The sequence below is a fragment of the Sus scrofa genome, chromosome 6 (genome assembly GCF_000003025.6).
Source record: "Sus scrofa isolate TJ Tabasco breed Duroc chromosome 6, Sscrofa11.1, whole genome shotgun sequence".
Lineage (NCBI taxonomy): Eukaryota > Metazoa > Chordata > Mammalia > Artiodactyla > Suidae > Sus > Sus scrofa.
In genome coordinates, this window is record NC_010448.4 from 25,111,186 (window position 1) to 25,134,645 (window position 23,460).

The 23,460-nt window shown below is 35.3% G+C and overlaps 1 long non-coding RNA gene across 1 annotated transcript in view; it reads right to left on the reverse strand.

Annotated features, from left to right (window-relative positions):
* LOC106510491 overlaps nt 7,208-23,460 on the reverse strand; it is an 85,610-nt gene continuing 69,357 nt past the window's right edge. Inside the window, exon 3 of the long non-coding RNA XR_002344549.1 lies at nt 7,208-9,079. This is a non-coding gene — a long non-coding RNA (uncharacterized LOC106510491). The remainder of the gene's footprint in view (nt 9,080-23,460) is intronic.

The following is a 23,460-nucleotide window of genomic DNA, read 5'->3' on the forward strand; positions in this document are numbered from 1 at the left end:
CTGACTGATCTGATAGACATAGCCTCTAAGTGCTGAATCGAATATATGATCTGAGACTTGAAGTATGACAAGAAAAATGATCGGCACATAAATAAGCAGGTTGCAGTCTAAGCTGAATGCACATTATGTGCAAAGGCAGAGAGGTCTCCTTTCTTCTTGACTGAAATGGCTGGAAGATAATTAATATAAATTAATCAGCAAAATAATACAATGATAAATTTTAAAACAGAGGATTATTTGGGGAAAGTTCAAGAAAAATATTCTAGTTCCAGATAGATAAGTGTTTTCTATCTCAATAAGAACTTGCACTTTCTCTTGTGCTCATGAGAAATCATTAGAGATGTAAGCAGAGATATGGAGTAACAGGTTTAGGATTTATAAAAATCATTCTGAGATGGGAAATATATAGGGGAAATATAAGGATGAAATTATTAACTTTGGTTACTAATTGGACATAAGGATAAAATAAAACAAAGAGCCAGAGAATATAGAACTTGGTAAAGGACTGAAGGAGAAAGTCAAGATTGTCATTTTGGTCATAGCCACTCTGACATACATAGATACATAGTTTGAGGTGCTCAGTGGACATATTGGACCTAAAGTCTCAGTCTCATAAGAGATGTCTAAGCTGGAGACATAAATATCAGCAATGGGTAGACAGGGATTAAAAAGACAGCTAGAAGGAATACAGCAGGAAGAATGCAGAGCCATAGACTAGTAACAGAAAACTCAAACTTTCATGTAAGGGTGGTTTTCTTCATCCTTAAAGATGTGAAATTCTTATTTCTATCTGGAAACTCCCCCCCTGTCAAAAATTTGATTCCTTTCCTAAGCTTGGAGTTTTAGATGTTATCCCACATATAAGTGGGTCCCTCTTGCTATTCTGTCACTGCACATTCTTTGTTTCATCCATAAAATGTACCATAATGAGGAATCATATAATGAATTATTTTTTTACTTTATCATTGTCTATTTCTCCCAGCATGTTGCAAGCTCCTTGAAAGCATAGATGAGGTGTTTAATTTATTAATGTATTCCTTTTGTTTTCCATTGTAAATAAATAGAGTAATCACTCAAATATCTGGTAAATTAATCAGTGAATGTTGAGTATACAGGTCATTATAAAGGCTTAAGCCAGTTTGGGGTTTGATATAAGAAAAAAATGGCATTTATGTTTTGATAAGAAGAGTTATCCTAAGATTGAGACTGCCAAACTTGGTTTCTGAACTCCCAAATTGATACTCTTTGATTTCCTCTCTTCTTTTCAGGAATGCTTACATTTTATTCCAGGAAGAGGAAAGGATCCCAAGAACCAAACATTATCAGAAATAGGAAATACATGTTGCTGGAAGTGAAGTTGTTTGTTTTAGTGAAATCATGCAGCTTTAATCAGATGATACAAAACTCAATTTCTAAATGACACCACATGTGAGAAAGATTAGATATTTTAGACTGTAATGTCACCTCCGTCTTTCTACAAGACCTTGGCAATGTTAGGTGCTCCAAAGGAAAGATGGTCTTTTTGTTCTAGGCCATAGTCAGGAGAATCTATTCACTAGATGCTTACCTAAGACTTCTTGAGCTATAAAGTTCCATAAAATCTCCGGATTCTTGCAAACTTATCTCTTTTAATCTAATGGACATCCTGATGTACAGCATTCAGTTCACTCTTCTCTGGCTTCATTATATCAACTACCTATTAGAGTGCTTGAATTAATTCCTCTATCAACCTCTTTGTCCTGGTAATGACACTCCGATTTTTTTAGGCACTCAAAAACCACCAAAACTCATCAATAAGATTTTTGTACACAACCTGAGTTCTAAATACCATTCCTTCATTTTCCTTATCTGTTAAATAGAAACAATATTACTTATCATTCTTAGTCAGGTTGGTCAAACAAAATGCTCCAAAAATGGCCTATTTCAGTGGCTGGTATTGTAGAGGACTGATAAATGCAAAGTCTCCTCCCCTATAATGATTCATTAAGTATGAGTTACTGTGTAACCTGTCCAATTTGTAATGACATTTTAAGCATTAGTTTTTAAGTGTATTCTTAGACACTTATTAAATACCCAATAGTTATTAAATTTTATTAGCAACACTTAGGCAACAGGGATAGCTTTCTAGAATCCAATAAATTGCCTCACAGCTTGGTTACAGCTTGGTTACAGCTCTCTTATTTACTTAGGACATCAGGGACATGGATAGTTCGGCCAAGTTCTTCCTAGCCATAGTTCAGATCAGCTATCAGAGACCTCCATGAGCTAACCTATGAATAATCCTCAAAATTCTATCCATGTTATGAACATTGTCTCAAGTCCTCTAACACTCCAGACCTGGGCTAAATTATTAGAGTAAATGCTACATCAGATAAAACTATGTATATCAGGCATAGATTAATGAAAGGAAAGTCTTGTCAAAACCACCATCTCTTCTTTATAATTTCCTTTTGAGGAACCATTTTATGTATAGGAAAACAAGGATACAGAGATGTTGAAAGATACTAAGAACAAGGTTGCACAGCCAAGCTTCTGATGTAGGCTTACTGTTTCTAAATAGCATTTTCCTCCTAATTCCATGGAGCACCATCCACTCCGAGGCTTATAATGAAGATAGGGAGTTGAAGAGTTTCTTGATAAGAAAGCAATAATGCAAAAGACATCTTTTTGATTATTCCAAGTTCAGAAAAACTCTAACTCCAAGTTCACCAGAAAAGGTAAAAAAAAGTTTATAAGAAATGTTTTTTTTATTTATTCATTCATTTATTTTAATTAGTCTATTAGCATGTGCAGGTAATGCACTTTAACGGGACCTTGGCAGGAAAAGCACATTTTAAACAATAAGAAACCAAGGAAAACACTGAACATAGCTATTATTTTTGGCAGGAGTCTTTTTTACATCCTCCTTTTTTTTTTCTTTTTGTTTCTCCTCTCTGGTAACAAAAGGGGGAAAAAAAGTTTAAATGGGAGAAGATTGCATAGAGTTGGGGATTAACATATTTAATTTACATAATGTCAGTGTGTTAAAGACTATGGAGGTGCAGTAGTATAAAATACTCTTAGTTAAAAAGCAGCTCAAAATAGGAACCTCTTTTATTGTGCACATTTCACCAAGTTCATTGTGCGGCTAAGTTAAAAAAAAGAACACAATTTTCTCAGCGAAGGCAGCTGAGAGGTATAATTATTTAGGAAGAAGAGTAGGTCTTCATTTGATTAACTCCCTGGGTGATGTCATGAAGACATCACTGATGATATAATTTGACCCTCCTGGCCCATCAAAATGGTGAAGTCCACACAGAAACTTAACACCAGATTTAAATTTTTTGGTCTTTTTAGGGCTTTTTGTCTTTTTAGGGCTGCCCCCGTGGCATATGGAGGTTCCCAGGCTAGGGGTCAAATGGGAACTGTAGCTGCTGGCCTATACCACAGCCACAGCAACACAGGATCCTAATCGTGTCTATGATCTACACCACAGCTTATGGCAACACCGGATCCTTAACCCACTGAGTGAGGCCAGGGATTGAACCCAAGTCCTCATGGATGCTAGTCAGGTTCGCTAACCATTGAGCCACGATGGGAATGCCCAGATTTAAAATTTTAACTATACAAAGTCACTGATATTTTTTTCTTTTCAAGAATCATCAAAACCTCCCTCTGAAAGGCATAGCAGGCTACACAGTACTTTCCCTTTTGGGTAGCCCTAATGCTCACCAATAGCTTTCACTCAGAAAATGCTTTTGTAAAAAGACTACAGTGCATTTTTCTCTAACCAGCATGCTTAGCCTAATGCCTACATTGGTACAGTGTTGCAGGAGTTTTAACTCCTAAGTGCAGAAACTCAAAAACTAACTACTCTTTCCAAAACTCAGCTGTCCTCTAGCCAGAAGTCTTTGGCTTGCTTTTTATCTCAAAGGTCTTTTGGGGATTGAGGGAGAAGGAAAATGAGAATCAATGATCCAGAATTAAGATCAGTGGGCATGAGGAAAGCGTCATGGAGTCCAGAGTGACTAAACGGGTTCAAAGACTGCTGGAGTGGGTAAAATGCTTCGTTCCCTTGCATTTTATTTCCTTCCAGTATGGGGACTCCACTGTTGTGACCCTTGTGAGTACTCTCCATTCCTTTATACTCTTTATCTTGGGGAACCTGGAATGACATCTGGAAGAACTGCAATGTTCAGCCCTACATTGTATTACTTCCCCTTGGGACACAAGCCTCCATGTGTCTGAGGATCCTTCAAGCCATCTTAGCTAGGCTTACCATCTTATCAAGCCATCTTACCTAGGCTGACCTTCTCCAGGTGATTAGTCTTACTGCCCTGTCTAGACCTGTTTGGGACTGAGTGAGTTCCCATAAAATTCTGGGATAAAGAAGTAGCAAGCTCATCTGACTAATTAATCAACTAATTATCATTAATCTTTAATGATAGCCAAAACAATATTTTGGCCTCTGTATGCATTCTTTATGTATTTTCAGATTGTTCAGACTTCTTATTTGAAAATGAGTGTTATCTAAATTATAGACACAAAATACAGAGGTTTATCATATATGTGGCTTTGGGATACATACTGAAACTTTGAATTTCAGTTTCCTCCTGTGTTAAACAGGAATAATGATGACCTCTGTTTAATAGTTTTATGGAAAAAAGTTTAGATGAAATGAAAATATGCAGAGCACCTTATAGAGTATCTATAAAGGAATGTACAGACCTTATTTGATAGCACCCAGAATAATTATATTCTTGGCCAAGAAATTCAAATGCCTAGACTGTCCTTTCTAGACAGGATGTCCAGAATGATTGTTTTTATAGATGAATCTACTTATGACCTGCCCTTTATTAAAACCATTGAATGGTTCACCTAAGTGAATAGAACAAAGTTCAATATCCCTGGCACAGTATAGACAACCTTTAGTTTTGTGCTTATTTCTTTCATTTCCCCCACATCAGTGTTTTCCCCAATTTCTCTGTGCCTCCAGGCCCCAACTCATGCTCAGCCTTCTATCTGTAATGATTTCACTCTTTCTTCTCCACTGGGTTATTTCACCAGATTCACCTTTCAAGGCCAAACTCATATGCCTCCCCTCTAAGAATGTTATTAATTGTTCTTATCTCTATGTTCTCAGAACTGTTTATTCATATCTTTAAAATGCATTCATCATACTGTAACATCGTTAATTATGCATGTAGTGTTATGTGTGTGTTTTTTTTCTTCCTGACAAAGCTATGATCCCTAGAGGATAGAGACCATGAATTTATCACTCCTCTCCTTAGAGAGTCTAAAAGACACTAGGTATTAAGTAAACATATAAGAAACTGAATCTATAGCACTTCTAAAAAGTCTAATTTTGATTTACAAAGTGCAAAAGATTTTTCTTTAATATTCATTATTTAAAAAGAAAAAAAAAACTCCTTTAAAATATGGATCATCAACTCCTTTGTTTTGCCTTGCTCTCCTTGTATTCTTTTGCATTTATGATATTGTTAATTAGTTTCTTCTCCCTCTAGGTTTATAACTAGCTATTGGGTAGTTACATTTATAAACCAAATAATGTTGAGTTTTATGTAATCAAATTATATACAACTGATGGTTGAAAGTATTGTGTGGTATTTATGACAGCTTTGTGAAATTGGGGAACAATTTTTTTTTTTTTTTTTGTCTTTTTGCCTTTTCTAGGGCCCGCTTCTGTGGCATATGGAGGTTCCCAGGCTAGGGGTCTAATCAGAACTACAGCTGCTGGCCTATACCACAGCCACAGCAATGCCGGATCCAGGCCACATCTGCGACCTACACCACAGCTAACGGCAACACTGGATTCTTTATCCACTGAGTGAGGCCAGGGATCAAACCCAAAACCTCATGGTTCCTAGTTGGATTTGTTTCCACTGCACCACGACGGGAACTCCTCAAATACTTTTAAAACAGTTCACAAATATTAAATCATTCAATGCTGTTCCATGACTTTACTCTCCCATTCTACAGCTGAGTAAAATAAAGTGTAAAGGGGAAGTGTCTCAGCTATTATCTGAACATAGTCAGCCTGCTCCAAGTACCGGACTCCTAACTTAATGAACATCATTATTGTAGAAAGAAAAAAGTCACCGCATTTCAAAGTGTTTCATGCATTTTACTCACTGTTAAGGGCACAAACTTTAAAGTCATACTTTTTTTTTCTTGTTTCCTTCTATTGCTCTCACATATCATAGCTACTCTGGCATCTTCCTGCCCATTTCCCTGCATTTGTCTGACTGCTCTGCAGACACTTTCCAATCCCTGGCCAATATGCCTCATTTGCTACTCTCTCTATTCCCTCTCTACTCCACAATTCCCATGACCAAAGTCCAAAGGAACAACCAAGACATACAGAATTCTGCTCATGTCAAATATTCAATTCTTAAAGTTTCGCTCAATGAGCCAAGCTCAAGCATCTTCCTCTCATTCCCAATCCCATGACATCTTTTAGTACTTGGACTGACTTTACTAAATTACCAGTTCAGGGAGTGTTGTGTGCCCCCTATTACTCCTTGAAAATAAGTTCCCTGAGATCAAGAACATCACCTTGATTACCATTCTGTCTTAAAAGGAAACAAAACAAAAACAAACATAAAATACATTTTCTCACTGATTATAGTATATAGAGGAGAAAAAAGCCTGAAGACTTTGTAATTAAGATGGGTGGGAGGGAAGACCTTGACAACAATCACTCTGTATGATTTTTGCATAAATATAACACTGATTTATTTTTATATGATACTACATATTAATGTATTTAATACACACATATATATACCTGATATATGTCTAGATATATGTATACTGTTGATTAAAGGCACAGACCACCAGACAACAAAACAGATATGGCTTCACATAGAAAACATTTTGGGGGGTGTTTCCACTGTGGTGCAATGGAAACAAATCTGAGTAGTATCCATGAGAATGTGGGTTTGATCCCTGGCCTTGCTCAGTGGGTTAAGAACCCAGCATTGCCATGAGCTGTGGTGTATGTTGCACACACAGCTTGGATCTGGCGTGGCTGTGGCTGTGGCTGTGGCTGGCAGCTATAGCTCTGGTTGGACCCCTAGCCTGGGAACCTCCATATGCCATGGGTGTGGTTCTAAAAAAGAAAGAAAGAAGGAAAGAAGGAAGGAAGGAAGGAAGGAGAAAGAAAGAAGGAAAGAGAACATGTTGGAAAAAAATACTTAGGGTGCAGTTGAAAATACAAAACAAGATGCCATTAAAGGACTTTTATTAGATTTTGGTTTCTTCTTCATGTTCTAAGTAAGGTATATCACTAGTTATTGCCAAACATAGATGACATCTGACTCTAATTACATTAATACATACATCACTCATTGTACATCAGGCATTAAATTTAATATCTTATGTACATTGTTCTTTGTCTTTTTTGATCCAACACAATACTGAAAGACACTTATTGCTCAATCAGACTTAGGGAAACTGAGGCTCAGAGAGGTTAACTGAATTGCTCTAGGTTAAAGAACCAGGATTCCAACCTAAGTTTGATTGATTCTTAAATCTATTATCTTAACTACAATGCTATAACTCACTGAATATCATAAAGTGTCCAGCACAAATCTGGCTGAATCTAGTAATTAACAATCCCCCTCCATACATTCCTCTAATCTAGCCCTGTAGAGAATAGAGTGAAAAGAAATTATTTCATTTAAATTGTTGTTGTGACGTAGAAGGGATATGTTGAAGGTGTTTATTTTATTTATTTTTTCTAAATCTGCCACTGCACATACTGGATGCTTTTCCCATTCTCAGTCTTCTATGTCAAGAATAATTTCCATATCAACTAATAATGTGTCAGGGACATTTTGTTTACAATTATTTGCGTCTGCCAGAAAGAAGGGCTGATCTTGTTCTACAGTATAATCTTGGGGTTGGAATGCTTACATTATTTGGCAACTATATTCTCGGGTGCAAGGCAATGGATTCTAAAAGAAATTTAACAAGAGAACAATATACCCCTGGCAAAAGCAGTCAAGACAGCACATTGTGTTTATTCCTGCAAACTTGTAAAGCTTTAAATGGGAGTTTTCCCTTCTCACTAGCACTTTGCTGTCATTTCAGTTGGTGTATAGTACAAACTCTATGTGAAAAGTTGGAAAGGTAACAATTAGAGAAGAAATGTTGCCCTTTTAACCATCCATTTTCTGCACAGGATTTTACTACGTTTCTATTACTTATTTGTGGTAACTGCTTCCAGAATAACAGTACACTAAAGATGATGTAAGTAAAAGTAGATACCATTTATTGTGTGTAAGTTCTCAAGAAAATCAGACAAAAATCTGTATTTTACTTATTATATCCCAAATAGGTACCACACTGTAATGAATATTGTAGCCATAAAATATTGTCAAAATGACTGCTAGACAATTTCACAATTTCTGTTTTATCACCTCTCTTTCTCTACCTAATTTGCAAGTATGTCATATTAACACTTTTTGGCTGATTAGAAAATACTTTTTCAGGGAGATATGTCTAAATTCATGTAATACTTTGATAATAAAAATACATTTGCCATCCTTTTTCAGAACGACACTCACACTTGGGGATTACATTTTCAAAGACATTTTCATATTGTTTTTCAGTTACTGAATGGTTTGAGCTTGGTAAGACAGTGGGGAGTCCCCATGAACCTTGGAATCACAAAAGCTGAGCTGGAATTCCAGTTTTATATGTTAGAGGTGTTTTCCTCATCTTGAAATAAGTTGGTATACAATGTAATTACAAGAAGCAAATGAATTAAGCAATGTCAAAGCTCTGATGACCAATGACCTTTTAATATATATTTTGTCTCTGTTGGGATAGACAGATAGATGGATACACAGATAGATAGATATAGATGGATATACATATATAGATCTCTCTCCTCTCCTCTCTCTCCATATATGTATCTATATATCTCAACACTAGTCACAATGCTCTCTTGATTAATGACAATTACAAAGCATGTCTTGAATTCTCAACGATAGCCAAATGAAGAACAATGACACTGTGTGACCAGGTTAAAGACAGATGGTTGGATACTATATTCCACTTGTTCTTCTCATACCTAAGAAATCAAGGCAAAATGACAAGTCAATCTTAGGAATTGGGGAGCAGAGGAAGCTGAGCTGGATTATTATGTGCACCACTAATTACTAACCAATTGGCATTTACAGGTTATAGTATTTCTTAACCTCATTTTTCTCATTTATAAATTTACCCTGCTAACATAAAATTAAATGAGAGGAGTTCCCATTGTGGCTAAGTGGGTTAAGAACACAACATAGTGCCCAAAAGGATGCAGGTTTCATCCCTGGCCTTGCTCAGTGGGTTAAGGCTCTAGCCTTGCCACAAGCTGCAGCATGGGTGGCAATTGTGGCTAGGATGTAGCATTGCTGTGGCTGTGGAACAGGTCAACAGCTCTGATTTGACCTCTAGCCAGGGAACTTCCATTTACTGCAGGTATTGCCTAAAAAGAAAGAAAGAAAAAAAAAAGATTAAATGAGAAAAATCGATATGTCACCCAGGATGAGTAAATCACAACAGAAGTCTTCATTTTCACAAAGTAGTCTTCATTTTCACAGTGGAACAGGGATGAATATTAAATTAAGCTATGCTTTTCTTCTTTGTCATTACACTTTACCTTTTAATTTTTTAAAATGAATATCTACTGTTTTTGCAAAATCCTGAACGTTAGGATTTTATTAGTATTATTCTTTGTATAGACATTATTTGTATATTTCCTCATATTTCATCATACACACATATTTTAAAATTTTATTTACTTTTTATAGTTTATTTTTTCTTTCTCAAGCAGCATTAGAATGCACATCTTGTTTGCATTATTCTAAGCAAATTACTTATACTTATTATACGTGAATAAGCACATTTTAAGAAATCTCTACAGAAAATATTGTCTAGTTACTTTCCCTAAAGTTCTATTTAAAAACAAGGTATTATTACTAACTGCTATTCTGCTTTAGAACACAAATCAAGGTCAATATAAACAGGAAGACTGTTTAATAGCTGATAATCAGAAGAATATGCCTTAATGTTAACTATTTAGGAAACGACTTAAGAAAGCTTCCTCACAATAATCAGTTAACACATTGATTTTATATTTGTAAAGAAATGGACATCAAAAAAGAATTATATGATCCCAAGTGACCAAACAATTTAAAAAAAAAAATCCTAATGAATGCTAAGCTTTCAAATGAACTAACTGTTATTTTGGCTACTCAGTACATGGATTTGACAGAGCAAAAAAATGTAGGTCATTCTATAAATAAAAGTAGATAAGCTAAAATTTGCGTTAGGCCCCATTAATATCTATCTATTGGAAACACACCTAAGAAAACTTCGAACTGTAATTAGAAAAAGCACGTAGATACTTCTTGGTTGCTATAGTGGAAATACTGTCATTCTAGTTTCTGCCGTGTAAACAATACCAGATGTATTGAAGTCAGACTGTGTTTTTAAAGGAAAATAAATAAATTAAACAAACATTTACTGCCTTTTTTTATTATTTTACTTTACTGGAAAATTGAAAAAAAATACAGAGTAAACAAAACAAATGGTTTATTTTCTCACAAAATTGTTTTCACTTAAAAATATGTAAAGCACTTCACTCATAGAAAGACAATGTTATAAGGTTTTTATAATCAGGAAGGAATTAAGACGGGGTTGATCTGGTGTTTTCCAATCTATGCCTCTTTGGGAATTCAGTGGCCCATAAAGGAAGTTAGGGCTTTAGGGACTATGTTATAGTTTTAAATATTTTATTTTAAAAAGAATAATATTTTTTCATTAAGAATCAAAATTAAAAAATCACATTTTTTCCCTCTTGCTTAAATTATATTAGTAATTACACTGAGCTCTTTATGCTAATAAAAAGCTGATAGATATGCATGCATCAATATTCAAACTATCAACAAATATATTTTAGGCCTATTATTAGGAGTTTAAGATATAGTTGTAAGTAAGATATCTCTCAGATTGAGGGGATACCAAGAAGTAAATAATTACACTAAAATGTACATAGACGGGTGGAGATACAAATACATCATAAATGAACTATTGGGATATACAGGATGAAATAGTGGCACATGTATGATGCTTCTAACCACGCCTTAATTTTATGGAGGAAGTAATACCCAGGTTAAAAACCAAAAATATAAGTAGAAGACAGTCAAAGGTGAACCAGGCACTTTCCAAGCAGAGATAAGAGCATTCCTGCAAGGAAGAGAAAAAAGAAAAAAAAAAAAAGAAGAGAGCAATATTTATATTAATAAAAATATTTAGGTTGATTATTTGACAGCTTTCAATATGTATGAAGGCTAAAGAATAATGGAGAAGGTTCTTGGTGGTGAAGGCAACACTGACATTGTTAACAGTGGAGTATATATCCCCAGCTGAGATTTGTGTTATAATTTTGAAGATCTACTCTATGCTGACTGTTTGGCTCCACTCATGAGTATTTGTATTAAGCAGTCTAGGATGGGTCTAGACAATTTCTTTTTTTTTTTTTTTTGTCTTTTGTCTTTTTGTCTTTTGTTGTTGTTGTTGTTGCTATTTCTTGGGCCGCTCCCGCGGCATATGGAGGTTCCCAGGCTAGGGGTTGAATCGGAGCTGTAGCCACCGGCCTACGCCAGAGCCACAGCAACGCGGGATCCGAGCCGCATCTGCAACCTACACCACAGCTCACGGCAAGGCCGGATCGTTAACCCACTGAGCAAGGGCAGGGACCGAACCCGCAACCTCATGGTTCCTAGTCGGATTCGTTAACCACTGCGCCACGACGGGAACTCCTTTTTTTTTTTTTTTTTTTTTTTTTTTTTTTTTGGTCTAGACAATTTCTTTTCACCTTGTTTGTCTGTATCTACACTCACAGTCGGGCAGGAGGGAAAAATCCAACCTACTCATTGGATAGCTGAAACTGAGGACACTAGAAGAAATAGGTTTGTTCACTATCTCTCAAACAAAATTGCTGAGCAAGGGTTAGAATACAGGTCTCCATGCTTGTAGACTGGTGCACTTTCAACAACAAAGTGACATGAAAACTACTGAGGCACATGAACTGGCTCTGTCAATGACAAGTCCATCAGGAAGTAGAAGACTCAGTGGATCCTAAAATAAACTGTCACCCTAACAACACATGTATTATTCTGCAGCATGTCAATCACTGTTCCCCCAATCCTCTGTCCAGATTTTAACCCCAGATGCTTAATGGCTCCTCCAAGGGCAGGGGTTGTTTTAGACTCTCACGTCATTTAAACAAAATGTTTCCTCCATGAAAAAATAATTCAAACAATTTCTTCTGAAAATGTTGGCAAGTATCTTTGTTCCCATTTTCAGCAAAGAATGTCTCCTTAGAATTTGGAAATATTAAAAATGTCTCAAGAATTCCATAAATAATTATCAAGTTTTCTCTGGTTAAGGACACTTAGGGACCTGAAATCTCTGTGAAAACTTTGACCCAGAAAACTATTGTTGAATACAAGAAAGAGTAAAGAGCATTGGGAAATAATAGGAAGCAGGGCTGGGGGAACCTAGAAGGAAATACTTTTTTTTTTTTTTTTTTTTTTTTTCTGGTCTGCTACACACTATCATGGGAGTCTTTTTTTTTTTTTTTTTTTTTTTTTTAATTTGTATTGCCTCGTCCCAAGGTTTTATTATATGAGTTTCTCTAAATTGATTCAATTATAAATTGTTTCTATCCTACACCAAATGCAAGCCAGGCTCATAATATTTTTGTCTGTGATTCTTCATCTTCTGTGTCCATTCATTCATATTCATGCAGTACTACTTCCCTAAATCTCCAGGTCTTAAGCTGTATCCTTCTATCTAGGATTAAAGATCTCTTTGTTTTATTTTTTCCTTATAAGTACTTGCCAGCACTGTCAAAGGCTTGTCATTGAGAATTACTTCAGCTTAGCATTGAGGAGTGGTCCCTTGAAATGAGCTATATTTTTGGATTGTATTTTATTCCCATGAATTAATTTTTAAAAACAGGGAGATAAAACTGATGAGATCACTCACTACTATGCTCATCTACAATATTTCAAAGGCTACCCATTAGTTTTGAGATGTTCTCCTTTTTATGATCCACAACCCCCATCAATCTTCTACCTCTCCAACTGTTTATTTTTTGCCAGCTCTCTTTCTCTCTATTATTACATATATAATCCTCTTAGATCTTAGAAACATGAACCCTCTCTCAGTTCCCTGAACTTAGCATGATTCTTGACCCATAGAGCCTTTTCAATGGCTTTTCTCTTTTTCACCTTCTCCATTAATGAACTAACTCTCCTCATCCTCAGAACAGAAACGAAGTGGGAATTGTGAGGCAGGTCATTACTCAACAGGCCAAATTCATTCAGCATAATTTCCGTGAGGGTCCACTAGATACAAGGTATTGTCCTTGAAATTAACCTTATTCTCCATTATTTTTTTATTATATAAAATATATATATATTTGTTTAATATATACGCTTTTATATATTTGTTTTATATATATTTTATAAAATAAAATACTGTCCATTATATTTTATTATATAAAAACACATATATTATTACATGTTATTTTGTAATAACCTATATGGTTATTACAAACTATTGACTTGATTGTCCTGTACTATATAGTGGGTTCTTGTTCATCATCTATTTTATACAGTACTGTGTATATGTTATTCCCATCCTCCCAATTCCTCCCTCTCCCACCCAGTGTTTTCACCTATGGTAACCATAAGATTGGTTTTTGAAATCTGTGAGTTTGTTTCTGTTTTATAAGTAAGTTAATTTGTATCATTTTTATTAGATTCCACATTTAACTGATATCATATATTTGTCTTTCTCTGTCTAACTTCACTCAGTATGACAATCTCTAGGTCTATCCTACAAATATCACTTTTTTGAATCGAAGCTCACAGTAATTTGGTGCCCACTATTTGTAGAATGAGACAAAATGAAATTATGATTCCAAATCATAAAGTTGAAAGAATAAAAAATAATCTTGGGACAAGTAGAAAGTACTGCCTATCTTGATTCATAAGTAAACATATTTACCCCTCTTTTAAGTTGAAATAGGAGGTAAAAATAAATGCAGGGAACACACACCTAGAGAGAAAAAGGACATTCATCACAGCTTAGCCACGTGCAGAAACCACCCAACTTTGATCAATGGGACCCATCAGCCTAAACCCTCTGGGTATAAAGTACACTTTGGGCATAAAGAGATCGAATTTTGTTGTCTGTATTGATCAAATTCACTAGCAGATACCCTTGTCTGTACCCAGCCAACATTTTAGCTCTGGATAGAGCCAAACAGGTAACAGTTTTTAAAGACATTATAAGGGAAGAATGGATTGTCTTTGCTTTCCCAAAGCTGTGAAATCCTCATGATAATATTGGGATTCCTCTTCTTTTTGTAGAAGCAGGAGAGTTTTATTTTATTTTGTTTTGTTTTGTTTTATGAATGGATACAAGACAGGCAGTTGCTGGCAACAGCAGATAGCTAATAATTATTTGAAAAGGGAAATGAGTGAGGCACAGGATTGGCATCCAGAGAGCTGAGTTCTAGCTTCTGCTTTGTTACTATAGCTTTAAGGATTTCTCTCAATTTATGTCTTCACGTGATTTACTCAGAGTAAATAAGCTAATCACTTATAGCTCTAAGTTGTATAATTCTATATAAACCTTTGTTGCTTTTATTTTGAAAACTTTCAGAAAATTTGCTCTCCATGATGGAAATCAACATTAGAGAAAAACAAGTCTTTAAGGAATCAGATTTTACACAAGCCATAAACTTAAAAAAAAAAAAAAGTTGTTCCACTCTTTCAGGGGGGTATTTTTATTTTAAAGAATTTAGTACCTGTATGTACATTATGCTTCTCCTCTGCAAACAGACAACAAGGAAAGTTCAGAAATTTTGAAATAAAAAGTCACTTTCAGTATCATTAAGTTTATTTCATTCCCCATTCTCATTACTATCACTGTCAAAATAATAGGTTCAATTTGTGTTATGTTCTCATTACAACCTGAATGAGGCATCAGAATTTTAATGCCTCATATTTTCAAAGAATTAGAGAGCATGCTGTATTACATTGACCTTTTCAATATTCCATACGAATGTATTACTAGGAACCACCTTTGAGAAAACATATTTGTACTGCTCCTGCCTTCCCCACATAGCAAATTCTTTCCCTCTTTAATTGAGAAGAGCAGGAGAAACTGTCCAATCATGAAAACTGTCTGTTATGAAAAGGTCATAAACTCTGTGCCTGTGTGTGTCCATCCATACATACATGCAGACATGCACATACACATATTTTATATATGTATAAAATGTTGAAAAAAACTTTTTTTTTTTGTCTTTTCTAGGGCCACACCCAGGCACATGGAGGTTCCCAGGCTAGGGGTCCAATCAGAGCTGTAGCCACCAGCCTACATCAGAGCCACAGCTACACAGGATCCGAGCCGAGTCTGCGACCTACACCACAGTTCACAGCAACACCAGATCCTTAGCCCACTGAGCAAGGCCAGGTATTGGACCCACAATCTCATGGTTCCTAGGCAGATTGATTAACCACTGAGGCACAATGGGAACTCCTGAGAAAAACTTTTTATAATGTAAATAAACAAATGTCAGCACCTTTAACAATTGTTTTCTGAAGTTTATAACCCACTCAAAGATAAACTTTCACATGGAGTTCCCGTCATGGTGCAGCAGAAATGAATCTGACTAGGAACTATGAGGTTGCAGGTTCAATCCCTGGCCTTGCTCAGTGGGTTAAGGATCTGGCGTTGCCCTGAACTATGGTATAGGTCAGATGCGGCTTGGATCTGGCGTGGCTGTGGCTGTGGCTGTGGCATAGGCCGGCAGCTGTAGCTCCGATTAGACCCCTAGCCAGGGAACCTCCATTATGCCACGAGTGTGGCCCTAAAAAAAAAAAAAAAAAAAAAAGATAAACTTTCACAATGTCAAACTGGAAAAGTTTCTTGTTATTCTCACTTATGAAATACGGACTGATGCTGAGTTTCAAAGTTTTTAGTAGACTAATTACAATTCCCTCACTGATTTTTTTTTACTCTCTGATTTTCCATGTTTGTGATTTAGAGAAAGAACTCCATTTGAATCTACAAAAATGGGTACCATAAAGAATAAGCTAATGTTACGTAAAATTTACTCAGAACGTATCAGATACCATTCAATAATCTAAGCAATGTATTTTGGTAAAATATTCTCATTACAACCTAAAGTGTCATAAATATCTTCAGTATTTAGGTGAAAAATTAAGGAGGCACAGACAGAGTTACCCACTACCTGAAGCCACACTGCTAAAGGGATGGCATGAGATATAACTTTAAAAGAAAAAAATCCTGTCATGTATTTAGTATGATATCACTACTAAAATTATATTAAAAGATGATTTTTTTCTCAAAAATACATATTTCAATTGGTTATAATTTTATTATACTTTTAATAATTCTCTTATAATTATCATGCTATAATTATATGCCCCAATCTTATCATACCACAGTCTGCAGTAGGAGAGATGGAGAGAAATAAGATTTATAGCCCTTTAATCTCTTAATCCGTGGGTAAATCACACAATCCATAGGTATGTAATCAGCAATGTTTTTCATAATACCCCATCATGTCCCACTACAATCCAGTTCAGGATTGCAAAATCAGTTCAGGATTGTCTAGTACATATGTGATATATTTACTAGATCATATGTAATAGTTTAGACAGATATGGCTTCAAATTATACTAAAACAACATAATTTAAAAAAACCCTGAGCACCACTTTTTAAAAAAAGAATAAATATTTGTAATCATTCAATTAGATTAATTATACAGTGAAAGACAGAAGTGGGGTGGATGCTATGGGGGCAGCTTATATGTTAAACTATTTTAAAGGCTTCTTTCGTTCCATACTTAATTAAGAACGCTAACTTCTTTTTATTATTAAAAATCATTCAGCTCAAATTTGTGCATTCTAAACAATCATTCTGCATTATCTGATTGTAGGTTCTCTAATTAAAACTTTAAACTAAATTGAACTTTCTTCTTTACCTAATATACACACACACATACCCTACAGACTTCTAAAACAGATTCCCAAATTTTAATATAGAATTTAAAGACTATAATTTTCTGTATCTTCTTTGTGGATTTTGAGAGCTTAATTGCTATGTTATGGCTGCACTTATCAGAAAGCACTGAAAAGTGTTAATTACTTTGTACTTTGGTTAGTTATGAATGCATGCAAAATTTAACTTTTTCCCCAGAAGCAAATAAAGTCCACATTTATTACACTACATAAAAGTTACGGAGTGATTTAAAATAATTAAGCCAAAGGCAGTCATACACCAAGTTTCAAACATCCATGTGGTACATAAAAAGAATCCTGAAAAAATCCATGAAACCATGTAGTCATTTTAATAAGAACAAATCATTAGTGGGGAATAGAAAACGTGTGTGTGTGTGTGTGTGTGTATGCATGCATGTAAGCATGTATATGTTTGTATGTTGTTGGCAAACATAAAAGTTTGGAAACAGTAAACAAATAATTGGCATAGAGAGGATTTTTTTTTTTAAAATCACCTGTTCCGACCATTTCCCTAGTACTGCCAGGATACCAGTACCACATACAAGTTCCTGAGTCCAGTACAAAATCTCTGTCCATGACTTTTGTGAGAAGACTTCTACTGAATGGGAACTCACTATTGCTTGAGGGAGTTTCATTCTATATTTAATTTGACTGCAATTACTTTTTTAAAAATATGTTTTGTATTTAATTGGAATATACCACACAGTTGATATTTTTGCTGCAAATCATTAATTTGAGAAGTATTTTTGAGTATCTGTATAACCAGCCCTTTTTAATGTGCTGAGTCATAGCAATGAACAAAAGGCAGAAAAATCCCTGTCCTCATGGAGACTGAATGCAGGAGTGAGAAGTGGAATGTGAAGAAAATATTTAGCATGGAAGCAGAATATGTCATGATTAAGACAAGACTCTTGACACTACTATATGAGATCTTAGATTTTTTCTCCCAGTCAAAAGCTATAAGAACCACATGATCCAACACATAAATACAGCTTGACTTTGTTTTTGCCTCTGCATTCAGCAGTCTTAACTATTGGTTTGACATGATTATGTGGTGGTGCTGGGAATGGTGGAGATAATGGCTTTCTGAAAGAAAAATTATCAGGTCCATATCTTCTTCTACATGGCAGTCCTTTTAAATATTTGAGAGCCAGTGACAGTCCATTTGAGACATCTAAACTACAAATTTATCTCTTTCAGTTTCTTAAATGATTCTTGATGTGACTTGCCTTCTACTTTCCTCATCGTTCTTTTCAGTCTCTTCTGAAGAAAAAGCCCCATGTCTTAATTCAAGTTCCTGCATGCAGCATGCATATATTTAAAATGAAACAATATAAAGATGTGAAATAAAAAGAATTATTGTAAAGAGGAAAAAAACCCACAGAATGGCCTTTTTTAGCAAGTAAAAGACTTGATCTCACTGCAAGGTAAAAGTAATATTTAAGAACTATATGTAATGGTGACTATAGTTTAAAATACTGTATTGTACATATACAAGTTGCTAAGAGACTAGATCTTAAAATTTCTCACTACACAAAGAATTTGTAATATTATGAGGCAACTGATGTTACCTAAACTTGTGGAAATCATCTTGGAGCATATACACATATCAAATCATTATGTTGTACTTCTTGGACAAATGTAATGTTATATGTCAATTATACCTCAATAAAACTGGGTAATTATTAACCATTTTTATATTTATTTATTTATGTATTTATTTATTTTGCTTTTTAGGGCCGTAGCCTCCACAAATGGAATTCCCCAGGCTAGGCTCAATTGGAGCTACAGCTGCCGGCCTATGCCACAGCCACAGCAACTCAGGATCTGAACTGCCTCTGCGACTTATCTCACAGCTCATGGCAATGCCGGATTCTTAACCCACTAAGCGAGGTAAGGGATCAAACCCAAATCCTCATGGATACTAGTCAGATTCATTTCCGCTGCACCACAACGGGAACTTCCTTCCATGTAACCATTTTTAAAAATTTAAAACTCTGAAGGAATGTACAAAGAGAGGGATACAATCGAATATAACAAAGACTAACTACTGAAAGGGTGATTACCATTATTCTAAAGAGTGAAACATTAAAAACCATAATATATATATATATATATATATATAGAATTGTATAAAATAGCTGAATAACAAGAACCTAATGTACAGCACAGTAAAGTCTACTCAATAGTTTGTAGTAATCTATATGGGAAAAATAATGGATATATTTATATGCATGACTGATTCACTTTCCTGTACACCTGAAACTAATACAACATTGTAAGTCAACTACACTTTGATAAAATTAAATTTAAAAAGGACTTATCAATTCAAACCAGAAACATGAACACTCTAAACCATACCTAATTATTTAGCACTACTCTGAACTGTTAGCAGTTGCAATAATAAAATAAAATAAAATGACTGGCATAGACATCAGAAGAAGTCAAACTATACCTACTTGGTGATGATTATAATTATGTGTATAACTATATTTTTAAAAGGAGATGCAGTAAAGCAGTAGGTTATAGTTCAAGTATATAATAATCAGTTGATTCTTATTTCCTCCAACATAACAAATGAAGAATTGAATTTTTTTTTTATTTTCCCACTGTACAGCAAGGGGGTCAGGTTATCCTTACATGTATACATTACAATTACATTTTTTCCGCCACCCTTTGTTCTGTTGCAACATGAGTATCTAGACATAATTCTCAATGCTATTCAGCAGGATCTCCTTGTAAATCTATTCTAGGTTGTGTCTGATAATCCCAAGCTCCTGATCCATCCCACTCTCTCCCTCTCCCATCAGGCAGCCACAAGTCTTTTCTCCAAATCCATGATTTTCTTTTCTGAGGAAATGTTCATTTGTGCTGGATATTAGATTCCAGTTATAAGTGATATCATATGGTATTTGTCTTTGCCTTTCTGGCTCATTTCACTCAGTATGAGATTCTCTAGCTCCATCCATGTTGCTGCAAATGGCATTATTTTGTTCTTTTTTATGGCCGAGTAGTATTCCATTGTGTACATATACCACCTCTTCCGAATCCAATCATCTGTCGATGGACATTTGGGTTGTTTCCATGTCCTGGCTATTGTGAATAGTGCTGCAATGAACATGCGGGTGCACGTGTCTCTTTTAAGTAGAGTTTTGTCCGGATAGATGCCCAAGAGTGGGATTGCGGGGTCATATGGAAGTTCTATGTATAGATTTCTAAGGTATCTCCAGACTGTTCTCCATAGTGGCTGTACCAGTTGACATTCCCACCAACAGTTCAGGAGGGTTCCCTTTCTCCACAGCCCCTCCAGCACTTGTTATTTGTGGACTTATGAATGATGGCCATTCTGACTGGTGTGAGGTGGTATCTCATGGTAGTTTTGATTTGCATTTCTCTTATAATCAGCAATGTTGAGCATTTTTTTCATGTGCTTGTTGGGAAACCTGGAAAAGAAAAGAAAAGAAAAGAAAAGAAAAGAAAAGAAAAGAAAAGAAAAGAAAAGAAAAGAAAAGAAAAGAAAAGAAAAAAGAAAAGAGAAAAGAAAAGAAAAGAGGAAAGAAAAGAAAAAGAGAAAAGAGAAAGAGAAAAGAAAAAGAGAAAAGAACCAAAAATGTAAAGCTATGGAGTTCCAGTTGTGGCTCAGCCTTAACAAACCTGAGGATGCAAGTTCAATCCCTGGCCTCACTCAGTGGGTTAAGAATCTGTCAGTGCCATAGAGCTGTAGTGTATGTCACAGATATGGCTTGGATCCCACATTGCTGTGGCTGTGGTGTAGGCCGGCAGTTACAGCTCTGATTCAACCCCTAGCCTGGGCCCTTCCATATGTCAGTGGCCCTAAAAAAGCAAAATAAAATAATGTCCCTGTTTATTATAGTAAACACAGACACAAGATAAGAGTTCATATGTAAATAAATATATACATATATACATACACAGAGCACATACCTTAGGCTATACGCCACATATATAAACTAATATAGATTCATAAGCAAGTGAAAATCTTTGAGACTGCAATATCTGTTATCTGAAAAGACATGTTTGATCAAAAAAGTGCTAGCAATTAATAGTCTATTATCTTATTAGACACTTTCTATTGTCATTTGGATTCTTACCTCTAAGGTACAACTCCATAATGGGAGAACCATATGGGATTGCCCTAAATTAATACAAAACCAAAGGGACACTTCCCAGAAGGAAATGGCTTGTATGCATTTGGTATGACACATACTTGGAAAGGTGTATGATATTAATACACATTTTGCCATTTTGTTTTAAAAGCCAAAATTTTCCTCATAGGATAATTCATTTATGTTTCTTACAGATTCTAGCAAAAATGGCTTGGGACCTAGCGATGACATGTGCTCTCTGGAAACAGATATATTGGAAATAGCAAATGTAAACAGTTTCCTACTCACAATGATTAAAGTGTTGGCAAATAAAACCTATGAAAAGCCAAAGGGAATCTGGGGTGTTAAACTGGAAGCCGTGATTGTTGCTGAAGAGCAGAAGAGCTTGTACTAGGACACCATGGTTTACAACATAAAATGAGGGTGATTACTATTTAGTGGACTACAGGTAAGCAACAAATGTACTTAAAACATCAGAGGAAGGAGAAGGGACTGGTTTGTTGTTCTTTAAGTGGAAGAGAGAGTTATTAATATGTAGCGTCTAATGGTGATTCTAATACTCTGTATTTAAAGAGTCCGAACAGCTAGGTAGTTCAGGTATGTTGTATTTGGAAGAAATTGATGAATTCATCCTTTAATGTCTTTTATGACTCAGGTAAGATGATCTTGGACAAGATGATCTTTTGTGATCTTGGATAAGAACTAATCTGACTCTAATCATGAGATGATTTGGTTGCTGAATTAAAAAAGAAAACTACAATGCAAATACTTCTCAACACTTTATTAGAATAAAAATCATTCTACAGGCACAGCATACCTAGAAACTCTGCTCTAAAGTTTATCTAAACATTATCTTAAACCTTGGTTCCATGGAACTTGGAAAGGGGAGTTGATCACTTCTGAATGCACAACTGTAAATATCCCTTTGCATAAGCACATTAATGATCAAATATTAGCTTACCCTTTTGTGACATTTTCTGAGCTTTAATTTTTATTTAATTGAAAGTATGTTAGAACTGCTGTAACATTTAGAAGCATGGCTTCTGGGAAGGCCATGCGCTCCTGTCTCCTTAAGTACATATTTATTCAGCAGGCTAACATTTTGAGACAACTATGCCAGCTGTTAATAAGAGTTTTATAGGTTAAATGTTGACACATGAAAATTATAATTTATGCTTTATCAATTGTTGACATAGGTGATGATTAGTGAAATAGAAAACAAATTAATTGTGTTTTTCAATTAAAAAGATGTACCACAGCAGACTATTTAACCAGATATTTTCTGTTACTGATCCTTTACTGTCTTCCATTGTTGGAGTTAGGGATTTAAATCCTAACACTTTACACATAACTGTCCATGGTCCAACACTGCAATTATACCTATGTTTATTTAGTTGCCTAATATTTGTGGAAAGTTTTAAAGTGATTTAGTCCTTTCGCAAATACATGAGGCAGGTATCAATATTCCCATTTGACAGAGGAGAAAACCATGTTGTAAAAGTCACTAGCTCATCTGTAGCAGATTCAGGATTTGAACCTAGAGTCTCTATCTCCAAGTCTAGTGCTTTTCCATTATACACAATCAAGTATCTTTTAATAATAAGAGGGTGTTTAAGTCTATTGGGCTGCAGTAACAAAAATAGCTTAGACTGGGTGGCTTATAAACAATAAAGATTAATTTCTCAAAGCTCTGAAAGCTGGGAAGTACAACATCAAACTGTCAGCAGATCTGATGTTGGCTGAGGGCCAAGTTTGGATTTATAGATGGCCACTTTCTCACTATAACCTCACATGGCAGATGGGGCAAGGAAGCTCCCTGGGCCTCTTTCATAAGCTTACTAACCCTATTCAAGAGGGCTCCACTCTCATGGCCTAATCACATCCCAGAGATTGACCTCATGACCTAATCATCTCTCCTTCTTAATATACCATTGCACTGGAAATTAGGTGCCAACATATGAATTTGGAGACTCAAGTATTCAGTCTATAGCAGAAGGTATGTGTAGAGTATGAGTGTGTTTCTCCTTAGAAATTTAGTGAACCTGCACATGTGTCTTTGGACCACATGCACAAACGCCTTGAGTAAGGAAAATATAGCATTGCTAGATAGGTACATGCCTCTGCATTTTAATAATATAGAGACACTAGAGCTCAGTATATGCATTTAAAGACCCAATATATTCAGTATGGCTTTCTCGTTGGTTGG